Source organism: Arvicola amphibius, chromosome 12, assembly GCF_903992535.2.
Source record: "Arvicola amphibius chromosome 12, mArvAmp1.2, whole genome shotgun sequence".
NCBI classification, from domain to species: domain Eukaryota; kingdom Metazoa; phylum Chordata; class Mammalia; order Rodentia; family Cricetidae; genus Arvicola; species Arvicola amphibius.
In genome coordinates, this window is record NC_052058.2 from 140,678,332 (window position 1) to 140,696,483 (window position 18,152).

Here is an 18,152-nt window from a genome sequence, read left to right on the forward strand (position 1 = left end):
TTCAACATTCCCATCACAATTTCTAAGGACTCTCTTCAATGGCTTCTTGTCTAGATTGTTTCTTGTTTTGGGTGGGGGTTGTCACAGACGCCTCCAATGGCTCTCATTCTCAACTCTGAGTCTACAGTCATCAATACCATTGCAAAAGAAGCTTTCTTGTCCATAACAGACAGTGGTAGCATGGATCATGGACTTCCACATGGTTGCTGGCAGCCACCCTCAAGGAACACCAACATCAACAGAGGCCCTACTCCTTTAAGTTTCCTATATCTGCCCATAGCTCCGAGCTAGGAGACTGCTATGGCCTGTGTGGTTTTGTCCTAGAACCCTCATTGTGGCAGCACGGAATGGAGAAAGGACAGACCCAGAGACACAAGTAAAGGAAAGCTGGGACTGGGTGGGCTGTGCTTGCTCTGCTGGAGCCTCAGTAACTACTGCGGACAACCAGACGCCTTAGTGAGTGTCTGATGAACCACAGGGGGAGGAGTTAGCTAGCCTCCACAGTGCTCAGTAGGGAAGCAGGCTAGGTTGCTGCCAAGGAGGAGGAAGCTCTGGTTGCTGGTTTTTGCATACACTGTCTTCTTTCCCACTGAACCAGAGGAAAGTTTGTCATCCTTCTGATCCTCGCTCCTAGAGGAAGCTGCGTCGCTTCCCATGGGTCGGAGGTATTGTTGTCCTTGTCAATAGTACACCTTCACTGGGGTTTCCTCAGCTTCCTATAAGAGACAGCCTTTAACACAGCCCTTTGCGGGGAATATTCCAGATCTAAACCATAGTCTGTCCTCTTGCCAATTAGAGGCTGCCTGAATTACCTGGCCCACTCGGTGCTAAGGGTCTTTTCTCTTCTCTTCTCTTCTCTTCTCTTCTCTTCTCTTCTCTTCTCTTCTCTTCTCTTCTCTTCTCTTCTCTTCTCTTCTTTTTTTTTAATCTTCGAGACATCATTGCTGTGTTTAGTGATTGGTGTTTTACTTAATAATGGTCTGAAGCACAAAGGAGTGGAACAAAGGACCCGAATATAAACAGTGGAGGGGCAGATGAGCGCTGGCACCCAGTGGGCATGCTGAGGTGCACTAGACAGGTATCAGAAGTAGGGGTGTGGAGCATGTCCTCCATACTGCCTTGAGGAGGACTTCCGCAGTTCTTACACTCTCTCCTTTGGTTGTCTTTGCTTATTTCTGTACAGTGGCAATGTCCTGGTTGAGAGTCCCCTGCTGAATCCTATTCCTATTTCCATGACATTACTGAGGGTCCCAGTAAGAAGTCAAAGCACCTGAGAGTTCTAATGACGCTCCCCCAAGCCCCACCCATTGTCCTGGCCTTTGAGTCTTGATTATGTTATCAGGCAGCTAACTTCAGTGCCACTGCCAATGACAGAAAAACTTCTCACAAAATATAAAACTCTGTAATGTCAGCTTGGGTCTCACTGTCCCAGATGAGCATTTTCAGTCTGCTTTGTCACACCCTTAAGCTAGAATTCAGCAGCTTTGGATTAACACATCAGACTTGCATAGAAACCCCGCGCAAGAGCAATCAAATATGAAACCCTGTCCTGTTTGCCCAGTGTGGGTAGGCAGTCTCTCTTAAAGTTGCTTTGGCTGATGAGAAATGATGGTTTTAGAACCGGGGAGGGTGGAAATGAGCCAGCAGTGATTGAACGCCTAGTGTTTGCAAGACACATGCCTTACTATCAAGGCAGAGTGCCATCCTTCCAATAGAAGTTCAAGTTCATGCAGCTTTCAGGGGTTCATCGCTTCCAAGTGCTGGGAACTTTCTATTCATTATTTATAGGTTTGCTTATCAGAGGATTGTTGAATGAAAAGGGCCTAGGCTATGTTTTTATTATTGATTTTTTTTTTCCACTAGGAGATTCTCTGACCACACGTGGTCCACATTTTCAGGGTTGTTTGTCATAGACACGCAATCTGGCTCTGATCCACAGCATCAGAAATTCAGGGGGTGGGATCACCACCTTTGGCTGGTTTTGGGTTAGGTTGCCAGAGACTGAGAGTGTTGTCCATGCTACCACGAGGCTGCTGTTTCTGAGTGGAGGGGAGCTTTATTACACAGGACGAAAGCTGGAGAAGGAGGTTAAGTGGGCTGCCAGAGGTCAGAGTCCTTTAATGAGTGGCTGTAACTTGCAGAACCCAAGGAATGGGATGATAAATCTGCTTGAATCTGCGAGTCTCCTGGAGGCTTCAGGTCAAGTGCCCAGTATTTGCAACTTATAAAAAAAATCACTTAATAAAACACAATATTGGTCTTAGTCAAAAGTTCACTGAACAGGGTGGAAAACCTGCTACTGGAGAAGTCCTTTTTCTGAGTGTGGCTCTTAAGCAGTGAAGGTGTTCAGGTCTTAGAGGCCTGGGCTCCCAGGTCACCTTTCCTCAGAGAGGCTCCTTGACACAGCCAAGGGAGTAGGGATCTGGCTGCGTGGCTCGTGAGAAGGTGGGGCCGTTAGTCCTTCCCGTCCTAGGAGAAGGCCTGTGCCTCTGGGCAGAGACTTCAAGGCATCCACTGTCTACTGTGGTCTGGGGAAGCCTGGAGGGTCTAAGACGTGGCTAAGGAATCTTTCTCCCCAGTCCTTATCTCTTCTGTTTAAAACAAGTTGATGAGCCGGGCGGTGGTGGCGCACGCCTTTAATCCCAGCACTCGGGAGGCAGAGGCAGGCGGATCTCTGAGTTCGAGGCCAGCCCGGTCTACAAGAGCTAGTTCCAGGACAGGCTCTAGAAAACTACAGGGAAACCCTGTCTCGAAAAACCAAAAAAAAAAAATAAATAAATAAATAAATAAAAAAAAATAAAAAAAAAGTAAGAAAAAATAAAACAAGCTGATGAAGATGTTTTCGAGACCCAACTTGCTTTCCATGCCTTTTCTTTTTTCTGTTTGGTATTTTACATCGTTTCATTTTCTATCACTACTTGCCAGGACCCCTGTTCACTTCTGGGGTCTGGGGAAAGGAGAGGCCCTGGTGCCTGGGGTCTGCCTCAAGAGTTTGACTTCTTTCAAGACAGCAAGTGGCTACTGCAATGTACCAGGGGCTCCGACAAAGGATAGCTCCTGCTGGGGAAGTGTCTCAGGCTAGACCATTCCCTAGAAATTTCCTTCCTCTCCCAGTGACAGTCAAAGGTGCACAGAACCAACAGTTCTATCGGAATCTTTCCAGAAATAGAAATCAAGGTAAGGTGATGTGGTGACATTTTGCTTGTGCTGCAATAATAGAGCTTGCGTGAAGATCAGAGAGTGGAGCTAGCCACGCTAGTTAGCCATAGAGGCCAGCCAGTGGTCATACACACCTTTAATCCCAGAACTCTGGAGACAAAGGCAGGTGGACCTCTGTGAGTTCAAGGCCTGGGATACACGAGATTGAATCAGTCTAAAAGAGAAACAGAGCTCACACCTTTGATCCCAACATTTGGGATCCCATGCCTTTAATCCCAGCCCTAGGGAGGTGGAGACAGGAGTGATATGGTTGGACAGAGAGAGGAATATGAGGTGGGAGAAGATGAACTCAGGGCATTCAGTCTGAGGATTCATGGAGACAGCATCTTTCACCCTTTGGTCTGAGGATTTGCTAGAGGTAAAAAGTCTCTGTAGTGGCTGACTCCTTTACTTCCCTGATCTTTCAGCATTTACCCTGATATCTGACTCCAGGTTTTTATTAATAATGACCAATTAGAATTTGTGCTATAAGGTGAACCCTGCATTGGTATATTTTGTTGAAGAAAAAAAATGACTTTTGTAAAGCATAATACACCGTAAGCAAAGTCATAGTCTACCTAACGAGAGGGAAACATCCTGTGTAATACACCCCAGGTATACCCATGCTTGTGTGAGCATCACAGAGTGCATGCTTGTACAAACAAGATTAGCTATGACATCACTAGGCTATACAAAGCAAGAGTCTAGTGTCATACCTGTCTGTGACCCTTCATTGACCTCAATGTCATTAAGTAGTTAATAGCTGTGTACCTAGAGAGATATGGTTGTCACTGAGGAGTGAGGGCTCTTCTCACCTGGCTTACTTATTCTGGGGTTCGAGGCCACATCGGTCTATATTAGTCAGGTCTGTCTGTGACCATCCAGTGTCCTTGGTACCCTGGTACCACAGACTGCCTGCCCATGTTGAGCGGTTGGGTCTTGGTCAAAGTGTCTGACTGTCCCGTCTGACTGCTGACATCCCCCTCCGAGGAGCTAGGCTTGTGTTGCTCTTTTCCCCTTCCTGACCCCACCTCTGGGCACAGTTTCTCTTGGTTGGCTCCAGGCTCTGTGGATGCTCTCCCACAGGTTTCGGCTTGCTCTGGATTGCAGCTCTCACGAGTCAGATTGCTTCTTGTGTAAATCTAGGTTTGAATGTGATCAAAGCTCTAAGTTATGTTTTGGGGAGGGGCTTGGGGGTGCTCACTAGGAAGCCTTGCATCTTTCTTTCCTTCCAGTGTGGAGAACTGCCAGGCACTAATTACTTATTAATAACCCGCAGCTCGCTGCTGCTCTGCTCTCTGACCAGAGCTGCTTTTGGGGTTAGCATTTTGACCCTTGGAATTCTCTGCTGCACTGCGGTAGAGGGAGAGGAACACAAAACAAAACAAACAGTAACAGCCATGTTTTCGTTACTGCTCCGGGTGCAGTGGAACTAGAGAAAGTGCAGATAAGCAAAGAGAGAGAATGAGAGCTTTTGATCTCGTGGAAGAAACAGAAACGTCATGCTGGCTTACATTTCAGGATGTCTTGTCTGCTTTTGCAATGCAGCAACTTGTGGATATTTCAAGGTCTCTCTCCCTCTCCTATACAAAGATTTATCTTTTATTCCTTATGCACATGTGTGCTTATGTGAGTGTACCCACAGAGACCAGACAGGGGCTTTTGATCCCCTGGAACTGGAGTTATAGGCAGTTGTAAGCTGCCTACCATGGATGCTGGGAACTGAACTCAGGTCCTGCATGCTCCTAATTGCTAAGCTATCTCCCCCAGGAGCTAGTTAGCCATTGGAAATTTTGTGTACATTTTGGACTTCTGTTAGGTCACAGGTCATTTCTAATTTTTTGATATTATGAGACATCGGAGCGAATACCATATGGCCTTCTGGTAACAGTATCTTTAATCCTGGGAAAGCTGCTGTCTTTGTCTTTTTCCTTAGACAGATATGAATTGAGAACAGGCTTCTCCGCCAGCAGGAATGGGGCTGTTAGGATGTCCCCAGAACCTGGGAGCATCCTCTTGCTGTGCTGTTCAAGCCTGGAGGCTTACTTCTTTACGCTGTGGCTCCCTTTCAAGGGCTGCACTTTTCCACTGTAGCGACATCTCCCCTGGCCTCTCACAGTGAGTAGGAAGGCCACTGTGATGGCTTTTTGGAGGAGGACACTGACTCACACACCAGTCATATGGTGTCCTTGATGTTTCCCCATGCACAGGCTGAACTCGCCTTCCAATTTGTCCTTCCCTTCTGACTGGATTGCCTTTCCAACCTGGTACCCAGGTTCAAGCTGATGCCATTCCACAATCCCACTTTCTTTTAAGAATGTTCAAAGGTGTGTGTGGGTCATTGATATTCTATATCTGATGCTCTTTCTTGCTCTATGAGCCCCGTGGTCCCTTAGTGCCAAAGGCGTTGATGACTCAAGCAGAAGTCAAGCATTTGCCAATAATTCAAATGGATTTTTTAGAATCAGATGGAACCTGAGTGGCACCATGGGGTCTGTCAGTGGCCTCTTGTGTTTTTGATGAGAAGTGAGCTTGCTGGGAGATAGGGGGTTGTCTGTGTATTTGTGCTGGTCTCCAAATCAAGGACATTTTCTAAGTAGCTCCCTGACGCTGGGAAGCCCTTCCAGTGTTGGAACAGTTGCACCTGTGTGGCTCTAGGGCACCTGTGCTTGCAATTTGGGTTCTAAAATTTTCACATAAAAGGTGAAATTCTGTATAGCAACCAGCCAGAGTCCATCGGGAGAGTGATTTTGATTGAATTTGGTGGTCAGAGTCCACATGCATTCTGGTTACCATCTGTATTTTAAGGCTACATATTACTGAGATGACCTCATCAACAATAAAAAAGGTCTTTCAAAAATTATAATACCCTTTGGCTCAGCAATCCAATCTCTAAGAATTCTTATTAAGGAATTGGTCACAGATCATCAAATAAGTAGTTTCAAGGATCGCTTTATGGGGTTGTAATGGAGAAAAAGAGGGAAACAAGAAATTTACAATTACAGGGAAATGGTTAAGAAGATTGTAATAAACTAGAATCTCCATTTTCACTCCACACACATACAGGGCAACATCAAGGCTCCTGTCCCAAGGGGAATAGCAGCAGACATGGCTGCAACATACATGACTGTACCATATATTCTGTTCCATGTGTCCACTCAACAGCTGTATATCCACAAGTCTGTACTAGATGGGACTCTTCAGAGGCAGTCCTTCCTTTTGGTCACTTTATCTTCTTTTTTCTTTTTCTTCTTCTCCCATGTTTCCATTGTCAGGAGTAGTGAGACCCCCAGACTGAACTCATGTGACTAAGTGTGTAGACAATCGTGATTGTGTTTTAGACAGCTCTCTATGCTTTCAAGGTCTAGATGGCTCGGTCTTCATATCTTTTTTTTTTTTTTTTTTTTTTGGTTTTTCGAGACAGGGTTTCTCTGCAGCTTTAGAGCCTGTCCTGGAGCTAGCTCTTGTAGACCAGGCTGGTCTTGAACTCACAGAGATCCGCCTGCCTCTGCCTCCTGAGTGCTGGGAGTAAAGGCGTGCGCCACCACCGCCCGGCTTCGGTCTTCATATCTTACAACACAAAGCAGTGGGTGGGCTGATCTCTCGCTCTGTCATGGCAGCTTTTGTGTCTTCTTCAGTGCTTCATCTTAGAGGATGGTCACATGGTTCTTGGGTCTTAGAGAACTTAGATGGGGTGCAGGTTAGAAGATTTGAAATTATGACTTTCCCGGAAAAAGCAGTATCGTTGCTGGCAGCACCTACGAATGTGTGGCTGGGAGGAATGTCGCTCTCCAGATAGTTTCCAAGATTTTTGTTTTGTTTTGTTTTTGTCTTGGTTCTCTGAGCTGCTGCAAGGGAAAGAAATACATGTCTATGCATGTGTCAGCTTTTTGATACTGTGGCAAAGACCCGAGACAATCACATAGTAACGATAGGAAAGGTTTATTTTGGTTCAGTTTTACACTGGCCTCATTGCTTCGAGCAAGTAGTGAGGTTGTGTATCACTGCAGGAGTACAGAGGGAACGAAATTGCTTGCACTACTGCCAGGAATCCCAGGACAACCAAGAAGAGGCAGGTGTCTCCAGTTGGCTTTGCGGGCACACCCCGAGTGGCTGAATGATCTCTCACAAGGCCCCTACCTATTCAAGGTTCCACCAGTTTCTAATAATGCCTCTCCAGTGACCAAGATCTTGTAACGTTTTAAAATTTCATCTTATTAACTATTATTTCTGCTCTGTGTATGTGTGTGTGTGTGCACATGTGCGTGTGTGTGCACACACACTTGGCATACTCGGGAGCATGGAGTACAAGCCCACAATGTGCAATGCTTACCATCGTGCTCATGTAGACCTCAGTGATCTCCTTCCATCTTTATGTGAACTCCAGGGTTCAAATTCAGGTCATGCACCAGTCTTGCTTGTCAAGTGACTTTACCCACTGAGGTGACTTTCTGGCCCAGGTACTTGGATTTCAACATACAGATGGCTGGGAGACTTGGTCCAGAGGACAGCAATAATAGATAGTGAAAGATGTGGTGGTGGCCTGGCTGGGAGTCAACTTTTCTGCTTGCCTTGCAAAGATGGCACAACGTGGAGATGAACAGCGATGCCCCTACTAATAATGTAGGAAGATTTCAATATTCCTTCATTTAGAATGTACAGGTCTAGGTAAATAATAACACCACGGTGTGGGGGGAGAGGGAAGGAGGGAGGCACGGAGGGATAGAGGGAGGGAGGGAGGAGGAGGGAAGGAGGGAGAGAGGGAAGGGGAGAGAGAGAAAGAGAGAGAGAGCGAGAGAGCGAGCGTGAGAGAGAGAGAGGGAGAGGGAGAGAGCGAGAGAGAGAGCGAGAGAGGGGAGAGAGAGAGAGGGAAAGAGAGAGAGAGAGAGAGAGAGAGAGAGAGAGAGAGAGAGAGAGAACAGAAACTGTCTCTCTCCTGACCTTTGAACTATGATCTGCCTTTCTGGACACTCTAGATCCAGCCTCACAGTCAACAGCAGACCTTGTTCCCTTCCTAGAAAAGTCCAGGCAGAAAAATCCAGCACACAGTGGCTCCCTCGGGCTTGGCCCTCATCCCAACACGTTACTTTAATCCTGTTCTCTTTTTATTGTCAAGCAATTATGAAAAAAGAAAAACCAACCAACCAACCAAACCAAAAACCAAAGCCAAAACTAAAACCCCAAACAACCATGACCAACACCAAACCAAACAAGTGCAAAACTTTGGATTTTATTGTGGCCACTTCTTAAAAGCACTAACGGGCTCAGCTGTCTACTGGCAAGAGCAGTGTGAGGCACATAGTTTTCAAAATAAAATTTCACACAACCTCAGTGTACGATGAAAGAAAAGAAAGAAACCAAGCAAGTAATCATTCAAAACCACACAGACCTTCTCTTATCTGTGAGAACCCTTCAGGAGAATTTCCATGATAGGGCTAGAATATTCTAGAACTAACTGACGTGCACACTGAACAATGCTCACATTTGTGTCTCGTGACTTGGTGACTTGTTTCTTTCCTGGGGACTTTTCTTTATCCCTAAGGGCATACTTTAACCCACCCTTCCAATAGTAAAGCGAGATAAACATTAACTTTTTGATTCTACCAGAGAGAGAGAGAGAGAGAGAGAGAGAGAGAGAGAGAGAAGAGAAATCCTTCCCTTTTAACACTAGAGGTCACTCTGTGACCACAAATGTGAAAGCAGCACCCGGGGGCTAGCGAAGGTCAGAGCAGCTAATCTCTGTAAATTGCTGAACCATGAGCCAAATTTGTACCTAATTACGGGTTGCTTTGATGCAGCCCCACTCCCATTAAAAGGTTCCCTCTTCCTGCAGTACTGTGGATGTTGAGACTCACATATTTCAAACCAGTCTTCGTGTTTCTCGGGTAAGCAGAGGTACTTGGGATACTGTGACCCAGTTCACGATCCCAGTGAAGGAGGTCACCCGACACTTGGGCATCAAGCGGTGATAACTTGGTTTGTAGCTGGTTCTGATGTGTAAAGATCACAGGCGGAGCACTGGGCAGCTGTGGGAACGATCAGTAAAGAGCCTCAGAGTTCCTTTATCTTGGTAAACCAGTTTTATTTATGAGTATGTGTGTGGCTGCTGGTCTAGACAGACAAGCCCTGTGTGGATGGAGGTACTCAATGAGAACAGAGGAGGGCAGGGGATCACTTGGAGCTGGAGGTACATGCAGCTGCCAGCACCTAATATGGGCACTAAGCATTGGACTGGGTTCTCTGTCAATTCTGCAGGTGCTCTTACCCACTGAGCCACATGTCCAGTCCCCAGGGGATGGAGATACATCCGTATCCAGCGTTTAAAACAGGAGTTGTTGCGTTTATCTGGGAGCTGAACTCCTAAACGGCTTATCAACTGGAAATTAAAAATCTGCCTATGTCGTCCCTAGATTTCAGTTTCATTTGCTTAGTTACACCTTCCGGGTAGCTAATTTTTTTTTTTCTTCTGAGGATTGGAATTTTGCCCATGAAGAAATTTCACACACCATAGTTGAACTATAATTTGTGTCTCATTTCATAAATGGCTCCTCTTTGATATTTTGGCTATAACCTGCAGACTATGAAAGGCATCTTTTCTGAAAGAAAAGTCGGGCTTCTCCGAGAAATCATGGGCACGGTGACCACTTGCCCTTCTCATTGTTTGGTGAGGCGTAGGCGGACTTTCTCAGGAGAGGCAGGGAATAACTGGAAATGCCAGCTTTCCTCCAAGCAGGCTCAGTTCTTGTTGGAGTGTGGTCAAGAGGACCCCTTTGCCCGTGGCTCTGCTCCGCTTCCAAGCCCTGTTGTAGATGGCAGGGTAAGAAGATAACCTGCTGCCTTGGGCTTTGATCTTTCCCAGGATTCGGGGTTTAAGGAGTAAAGACTTGTGGGCAAAGCCAGGCGGTTCCTTCAGTGGGTCCGCAACAGCATCTCCTGTGCTGTAGGCAGGGTGGGATGGAATGCTTTGAGTTTGGAACGCTCAAGGACCGTTGAGATCATTGCTCTCCGCAAGGACATAAAACCCACCATGGTCTCTTATGTCCACACCTAGCTCGTCTGCCAACCATTGATTCCCCATTTCAGTTTGCAAGGTGCCAAATGGAGTCGATCGACTGAACTGCACTGATGTGCCTCTAACATTCCCATAATCTATATTATCAGTGGGCTTCCTTCTGGGTGTCCTTATCTGACCTGGCCACAGAGGCTTTTGGTTGGAGAGATGAATGGATACATTGGAACGTCTTTATCATAAACCCGTGCCGGCTTCAGACACCTCCCCCTCGCGAGGTGTCCCACTATGGCCACCTCCCAGATCTAAAGCTTTTACTGATGTGCTTGCACCCCGCTCCTCCACCCCTGCTTGGATTTAAATTAAAATCCCTAATTAGTCTCCCGTTTCCCAGTAGCCCGCAACAAACACCATTTAAGGAAGAACTGTTTAGAAAGCAGATTTTTACTTAATAAACAGCGATCAATCGAATTGATTAGCCATGAACACGCTCCCGCCGAGTCTGTGGGTGGCGCATGTTGTTGATAATTGCGGTTCGCAAGTACAAGACTATTAAATGGCTGCCTGTCGCCGATTTCCCGGCTCTTTGCTTTAATAGAATGAGGTCAAGGGTGGGTGGGGGGAAGGTGCGAGCGATTGTTGATGGCGTTTTTTGAGTTGGGACCCTACCTGGACTAACTTTTGCCCTAGGAGTCTTGAAGTATGTCCTGTAATTGTGACTGTTTTACTCGACACTTGGCCATCTTGTGGATTTTGCATCTGCTTTAAAAAAAAAAAAACAAAAAGTAATTCACACGGCAGTTAGAACTTTGCTTGCTGGCTTTGTGGGTTTACATAAACATTGCGGGTTGAAGCTGCTTGCACCTCACGATTAGTGCTGTGTGCTGTGGAAGGCTTTAGTTACCCTGGGGTTCTCTGTTCCCTGAAGCTGAGCTAGAAACTTGGAGATCTGGACCTGGCTGCCCCAGAGGGCAGTGCCGGAGGGTGTTGTGTGCTCAGTAAGGCCTAAACACCACAGGTACATCCTGCTTCCTTATCACTGAGGTCCTCAAGTTCTGAGCCCAGAAGAGAGGCTTCTCTTTATGTTACAGAGGGAAGGAAATGCCTGCAGTCTGGGGGCTCCTGTGGATGCTCAGCTCATTTGTGGCCATTTCTGGGCCTCCCTCTGTGTACAGTTTAACAAATTACTGAAAGTATAGAATGGCTAGGATTCCCTTGGAAACTGGGAGCCATCAGGAACTCCGGTGACAATTTTGGTTGCTTGGGGTCCTCTTAGTTGACTGATTGCTTGTGCCCTCGGATAGTTGAACACCAAACCAGATGGCCCTGACCTCTGTTGTGAGCTAAGGGCTAGCACTATCCTTCCAGGGTCTACTGGGGGTGAACAGGCTTTGGCATTTGACCCAAGTTGGGCAGGAGATTGATTCTGTTATCCACCCCTCTTGTACCAACTAAAAAAAAAAGACAAGAAGTGACAGCTCCACATGATAACGGGAAGCCACATGTGCTGGGGACAGATTTATTAGTTGTATCTGTTACTGTATTTATTATTTTATGATACTTGCTCATGGGTAGTTCCAACCTATACATTTCCGGTTCTTTCCTGACAGCCCTTCCCAGTCCTCTACCCTTCCCTGTATTCTGATATAAGATGGAGGAAACAAGATAATATGTAACCTGCTCGTCTCTTACCCATGGTGGCCCTGCGACAAAGAGTCAGTCAATTTAATGTATGGGAAATCCATGTCGGGTGCTTCCGGACTCCTACCCCTCTCCCCACCGAAAGGGATAGACGTAGAAAACTGCCACCCACCTTTTGCTTTTAATATAGACACGACGACTGGAGCTCTGGCAACTGTTTTGAAAACCTGAGGATGCAGCAGAGAGAAAAAAAGAGAGACTTTAGCTCAGTCAGAGCAAGCCAAACCCTAAAGAAACTGACCTTCCAACTTCACACGATGGAGGGACAGCAAACCCTTATTTGGTTAAGCCACTGTTAGGTAGCATGCTATCTGTAGCCAAATAATTCATACCAAAAAAACATATTCAAATGGAACATCATTCTGAAAGTCTTAGGAAAAGGAGACTGAAAAGAAAAATAAGTTTCTTTGGAGTAATGTAGCCGGGCCCTGGGCTCCCCATGCATCAAAGTCACTGGTATTATTACAGCCATTTTTAGTTGAGAAAACAGATTGAGTACTTTCCCTCTGTTCAGATCTGCAGTTTAACTCGAAGGAGCAACTGTGAAACGCAGGAGCTAAGTTTGCAGCTGGTTTCCTCTGTCTCCAGGGACCACGTTCCTTCTGAGGCTCACTCTAGGCCCTCTCCACTGTGGTCCAGAGGCAACGCTGTGGGCCAACCTTTTGGGGGAGGATTGGGAATCCAGGAAAGCAGATGTACCAGAGAGAGAGGTGTTGGGGACAGGCACAGTGTGACTCACTAACCCCAGGGAGACTCTGCCATGGCAGTTTCAGAGCCTGAGCTGCCTCCCGACCACTGCAGCAGAAGTACAGAGGGACAGTGATGGCTCTGCGAGCAGTCAGCAGGCCGGCCATGGGACCAGTCACTTAAATACAGCTCTCAGAGTCAGGCCCAGGAGCAGAACCCAAGGAAGCAGGGAAGCAACGACGGTGCCATCCAATTTTCCCCAGAGTGATGCTGACTTTGGATGATTCAAGATTTTGAATCCAGCAGTCTGGGCTCTATAGTGAGAGGCAGCAACCCACCTTTAAACCCTCATAGTAAGTGGGGGGACCTGTGTGTTTGATGGTGAAGGACACAGTGTAGTCACACGTATTCACCCCTGTATGGTGTAAATTCAGGCACTGTAGATGTGTGCACCTCTTCTCCATAAATCATAATTCTTCCACAGAAAACCTCCTCTAGCTACATTATTCTATGTGCTGGCATGTGTGGATTCTGAATGGCTCTGTCACAGAGGGCAGGGATGCCCAGAAACGACCCCCGAAGTAGATCCACGGCCGTACATTCAGGTTTCTAGTCTTTCCATGGTGCCACCATGCCCCCATCTGGGGTAGAGCCATTGGCCTCTTCTTCAAGTTCTTTAAGTCATTGACTCACACCTTCCCCGGCTGGATAGATCATTAAGAGAATTGGTTTACAAGGCTCTCGCTGAGCTGCTGGCTGTGCGCGCGCGAGTAAACAGACGTTAGATAGAGCTGTAACATATGATGCTCAATCCGATGCTTAATGAGGCCAGTAAAAGCAGCGAAGCAAGATTAGCTGCAGATAAATGAATGCGCCTAGTGCAGAGTCGAGAGTTGACTGTATTTTATTTGATTTAGTCTTAGAAATAGCAGATGTTGCACCAATTACGGCAAGGCAGTTCTGACTAATCTCTTCATTTTGTTCACAGAAATGGATTAAAAATGATTCCATTTTCATGGGTATAAAATTTGTACACCTTACTATAGAAAACAATGCAGGAGAATAAGACAGAGAATTAAAATGTCCAGAAACCCCAATGTATTAATAATCCATAAAACCGATCACATTTGCTAATGTCTAGCTGTTTCCAGATCCTTTCTAGGATCCTGGCTCCATTAACGCAGGAGTCAGTCTGAGTCAATGCAGCGATGATCAGCCGAGGCTGATCATCAGGGAAGCTGAGCAGTTTACCCGAGTGTCTGCTACTCAGACACAGTGGAGTCAGAAATGGACTTTGATCACTTGGCCCTGGAACCTGCATCTTCAGCTACAGAGCCTTTTTGTCCCCGAGGGAAACCATAGGTGACACATGTTCTTGCTGTCTGAAACTGTGTGCAGATATCATATCTGTATACTTACAAACCTGAAACCATGCTCCATATGCTGGCTGTAGTGTTCTCATAAGACTATGTTACTGGTGATTAGGGTGTGGGTCAGGTGTCTCCAGGTTCTTGACCTCCTACTAAAAGATGATGATGGAGGACTCTCATTGGCTAATAAAGAAACTGCCTGGCCCATTTGATTGGCCAGCCCTTAGGTGGGCGGAGTAGACAGAACAGGAAGAAGGAAGTGAGGTAGATGGCTCAGTCAGATGCTACGCCTCTCCTAAGTTAGACAGACTGCCATGCCTCTGCTCAGAGAGAGAGATGCCAGATGTGATGAAGCCAGCCACCAGGCCAGACATGCTGAATCTTTCCGGGTAAGACACCGTTCATGGTGTTACACAGATTATTAGATATGGGTTAGTCAAGATGTAAGAGGCTTAAATAATGGGCCAGGCAGTATTTAAAAGAATACAATTTGTGTGTTGTTATTTCGGGTTTTAAGCTAGCCGGTGGCCGAGAGCAGGGCGGCGGGAAGCCGCCCGCAGCTCCTCACTACAAGATGAAATAAAAATCTACATAGATTGCAAAGAATTGCAGAAGCTTTGTTTAAAGCAATGTGACAGAATGGGTCAGATACACTATAACAGCCAGACACACTAGTGAGGATATTTAAGGACCCCAGTTATTTGGGGGTTTCCTTTTATGAGGTTCAAGAAAAAGAGATATTCAGTTGCTAAGGGGTAGGGTGTGGGTGCCTATTTTTTTTTTTTTTTGCCGTATTAGGTTGTTATATACCTCTTGATTTTTTTTCTATACAAGCCCTTTCCCATAATGCATCTGATTTTAGATATGTGCTTGCCCATTTAAACACAGGCATAAGGTGGTAAATTGGAGAGTCATCCTAAAAGCTGACTTTGAGGACACAGTTTGCATTATTGCTCATGAACCCCCAAACCAGTCTAGGCTAGATGGGTCTCTTATTCTTGTACCTTGACATAGAAGAAGCATTTTAAGTTCAATCGTGGTTAAGGAGAGGAAAAACATATTTCATTGTTCAGAGAGGGTGTTTGTGAAGCTTGATGCAGGTGAGGGCACTAGATTTGTGTTATCTATAAACCCACTGGAGTAAGGTCAACCTTTTAGTGGCTTGCCCCTCAGGCAGAACCAAGTCGTTCCCTTCCCACCGCCTGGCCAGAGGCCATCAATTGTGGGGAACTAACCTCAACATCCTTATCACACACTTCCTGAGAGTTTCCTTTGGTGGTTTATTGTTTAGGCTGCTACTCTCTTTTGGGGTTAGGGGTTGGATGGGGGGGTAGGGGTTGTCACAGAAGCCTTCTATGTCCCTCCCTCTCAACTGTGCACCTGAAACCCTTGAAATTACTGCAAAAGTAGCTTCCTCGCTCTTCACAGTCAGCAGGAACATGGATCACGAGCTTCTCCATGTTTCCTGGCAACAGCACAGACCCAAGCTGCAGTAGGACCATGGGCCCAGACAAGGCCCTTGGGGGCGGCCCATGAATATCTCAGGTGGCCGTGCAGGCCTCTCAGGTCAGTATGGCCCCTGCTGCAGAATGGCTCTTGGATAGCAACATGGTTTCAGGTAGCAGCTTAGCCCACAGACATCTGCATGGCCTTTGGTGGTAACAACAGCCATGGGCGGCCACATGGATCCTGTTTGCATAGGACCACAGACCCAGACATGGCCCTCGGTGGCAGCCCAGGCCTGGATACCTCACATCAGCCTCACCACTGTCCAGTCTCCTTAGTGCATGAACTGCCCCACTTCCCTTGCTCTCCTATGCCTTGACCACATACTTGCTCATCACAGTGGCGCCCATCCACCCACACCACAAGCTCACCTATTCTTTATGTATACCCGACTCAAATCTATAATTATCACAAATGTTTGATTGATGACTGTATTGAAGAGGATGAGTTCAGCTCCCCTCCCCATTCTCTGTCTCTGTGCGTATTGGCGTTTTGAGAGAGGGTCTTTCTTAACATGTAGCCAAGGTTGGTGTCAAACTTGCTATCTTTCATCAACCTCCCAGATGAGGTTATAGGAGTGTGCCACTACCCACAGCCTTTTGTGTGCTTTTTGTTTTTCTGCCTCCTTTCATGGGACGAAGCAGCAAGAAGGAATAGCAAACAGCCCTCTCTGCACGTAGATTGCTCAGCCTCCCATTTTCTAACTTCCAAAACAATAGATTTGTAAACTTCTCAGTCTCCAGTGTTCTACTACAGCAACAGAAAGTAGACTAAAATGTTAATTTACACTGTGTTATTTTTTAAACTAGTGTTCTAGCTCCAGGTATTTTTCAAGGACTGTTGGTTCCTTTTATAGATACACCAAGACCAAAGTCAGTTTTACATGTACATCTCTGAGTGAGTCTCTGGGTATTTTATCTAAGCAAATCCCACAACTAGCACTCCTGGCTGACAAGATCTGGGCAGTTTATGACCTTGATAGTCACATAGATTTTTATGTGGGGTTGGGTTGGTGATGGGCTTTGACCATAATCACGAAATGAATGGGTTGATTCTGTTTGTAGCTGTGTTTACAGCTCTGTCCTCAGATGTATGCCAGCAGTGCATTTGATGGGTTGGAAAGTAAAACACACAGCGACTTAACGAAAGCACCCTGGTGGATGGTCTTTTGTGCTCCTACAGCCGGCCATTCTCCTAGACAATGATCAGGAAGAAAGTTACCCTTTAACTGTGTGAACACTAAGTGTCTTTCTGGGAGGGCACTGTAGAGGGAAGGTCCCATCTTTACCTGTATCTCAACTGAAACTCTTGTCTCTAAGACCTGAAGGGGTATGGGTACTGCTCAGTAGTAGAATGTTGGCCTTGCATGCACACGGCACACAGTTTGATTCCCAGAGATACAAAAAGAAAGAAAGAAAGAAAGAAAGAAAGAAAGAAAGAAAGAAAGAAAGAAAGAAAGAAATTCTAAGAGGTAGAAAGGGCTTTTAAGTGATAAACAAATGATCTGAGAAAGAGGCTCTTGGGTTCTTTATTTGAGATTGAAAATATAGTGGAAGGCATTTTGAAAACAAAATAAAACAAACAAAACAGCAATATCAGCTAAAATCACTTTTAAATGAGAAGGAACTGAGCGAGAATGTTGGGAAAATTCAATAGAGTGAAGTGTTACTGTTCCAGAAGACTCTCTGGAAGAAATGGTGGGAAGACGCTGGGGCAAGTGTCTGGATAGAACCAAAAGGGTAATGGGGAGGACTCAAGGACGCTACAAAACACCCAAGCCAGATGTCTAACAGACTCTTAGTTTCAGGTTTCTCCTACGCTAAAGGGTTAAAGCTGTTAGGTTCCTTTCTCTGGTCTTTTGTCTCCTCAGGTTATGTAATTCTTTGTTCCTGCTGGGAACAAATCCAGCATCCCCCTAGACACTACCACACCCCTCCTTACACCACTGGGAGGAGATCCTTCTAGGTGCCCACCTCATCCTGGACGCTGCTATGCTTGCTGTGACTCCAGGATCTTCTTCCCACAGCCTCCTCAATTTCCATCCCCGAGCCCAGGAAGAGCCACGAGGAGCTGCTGCCCTGCCCCCTACCTGGCTCTATTGGGTCACATGGACGGTAGGAGCCAGGTGCTGAAGGCCACAGTGAACCCTGGTCTAGACTGCTGGTGCTTCTTTCAGTGGGCTGGGCCCCCCCTTCGTCTACTAACAATCAAGACAATCCCCTACAGACATGGTTCTTATCCTAGTTTCTTGGTCAGAGGCTATGCCATGAAAGAGCAAGCAGATTGCCTTTAGATTCTTGCCTTAACCGAAGTAATTCCTCTATTGAGGCTGTCCTCTTAGATGACTCGCAGGATGGGTGAGATGGACAGGCAAAACTAACCAGAACATAGTGTTCATTGTCAATTTGGCACATAAATATGTAACTTTTAAACCATAATCTTTCATTTCTTATCCCTCAAAGCTCGTATTAATAACACTTTAAGACTTTTTAAATTTATTTTATTTGTTTGTGTAGGTATACCTGAATGTATATGTGTGTAATACATGTGTGAAAGTGCTTGAGGAAGCCAGAAGAGGGTTTTAGATTTCCTGGAATTGGAACTATAAGTGGTTGTGAGCTGTCTAGCATGGGTACTGGGAACTGTACCTGGGTCCTCTGTAAGAGATACCATCTCTCTAG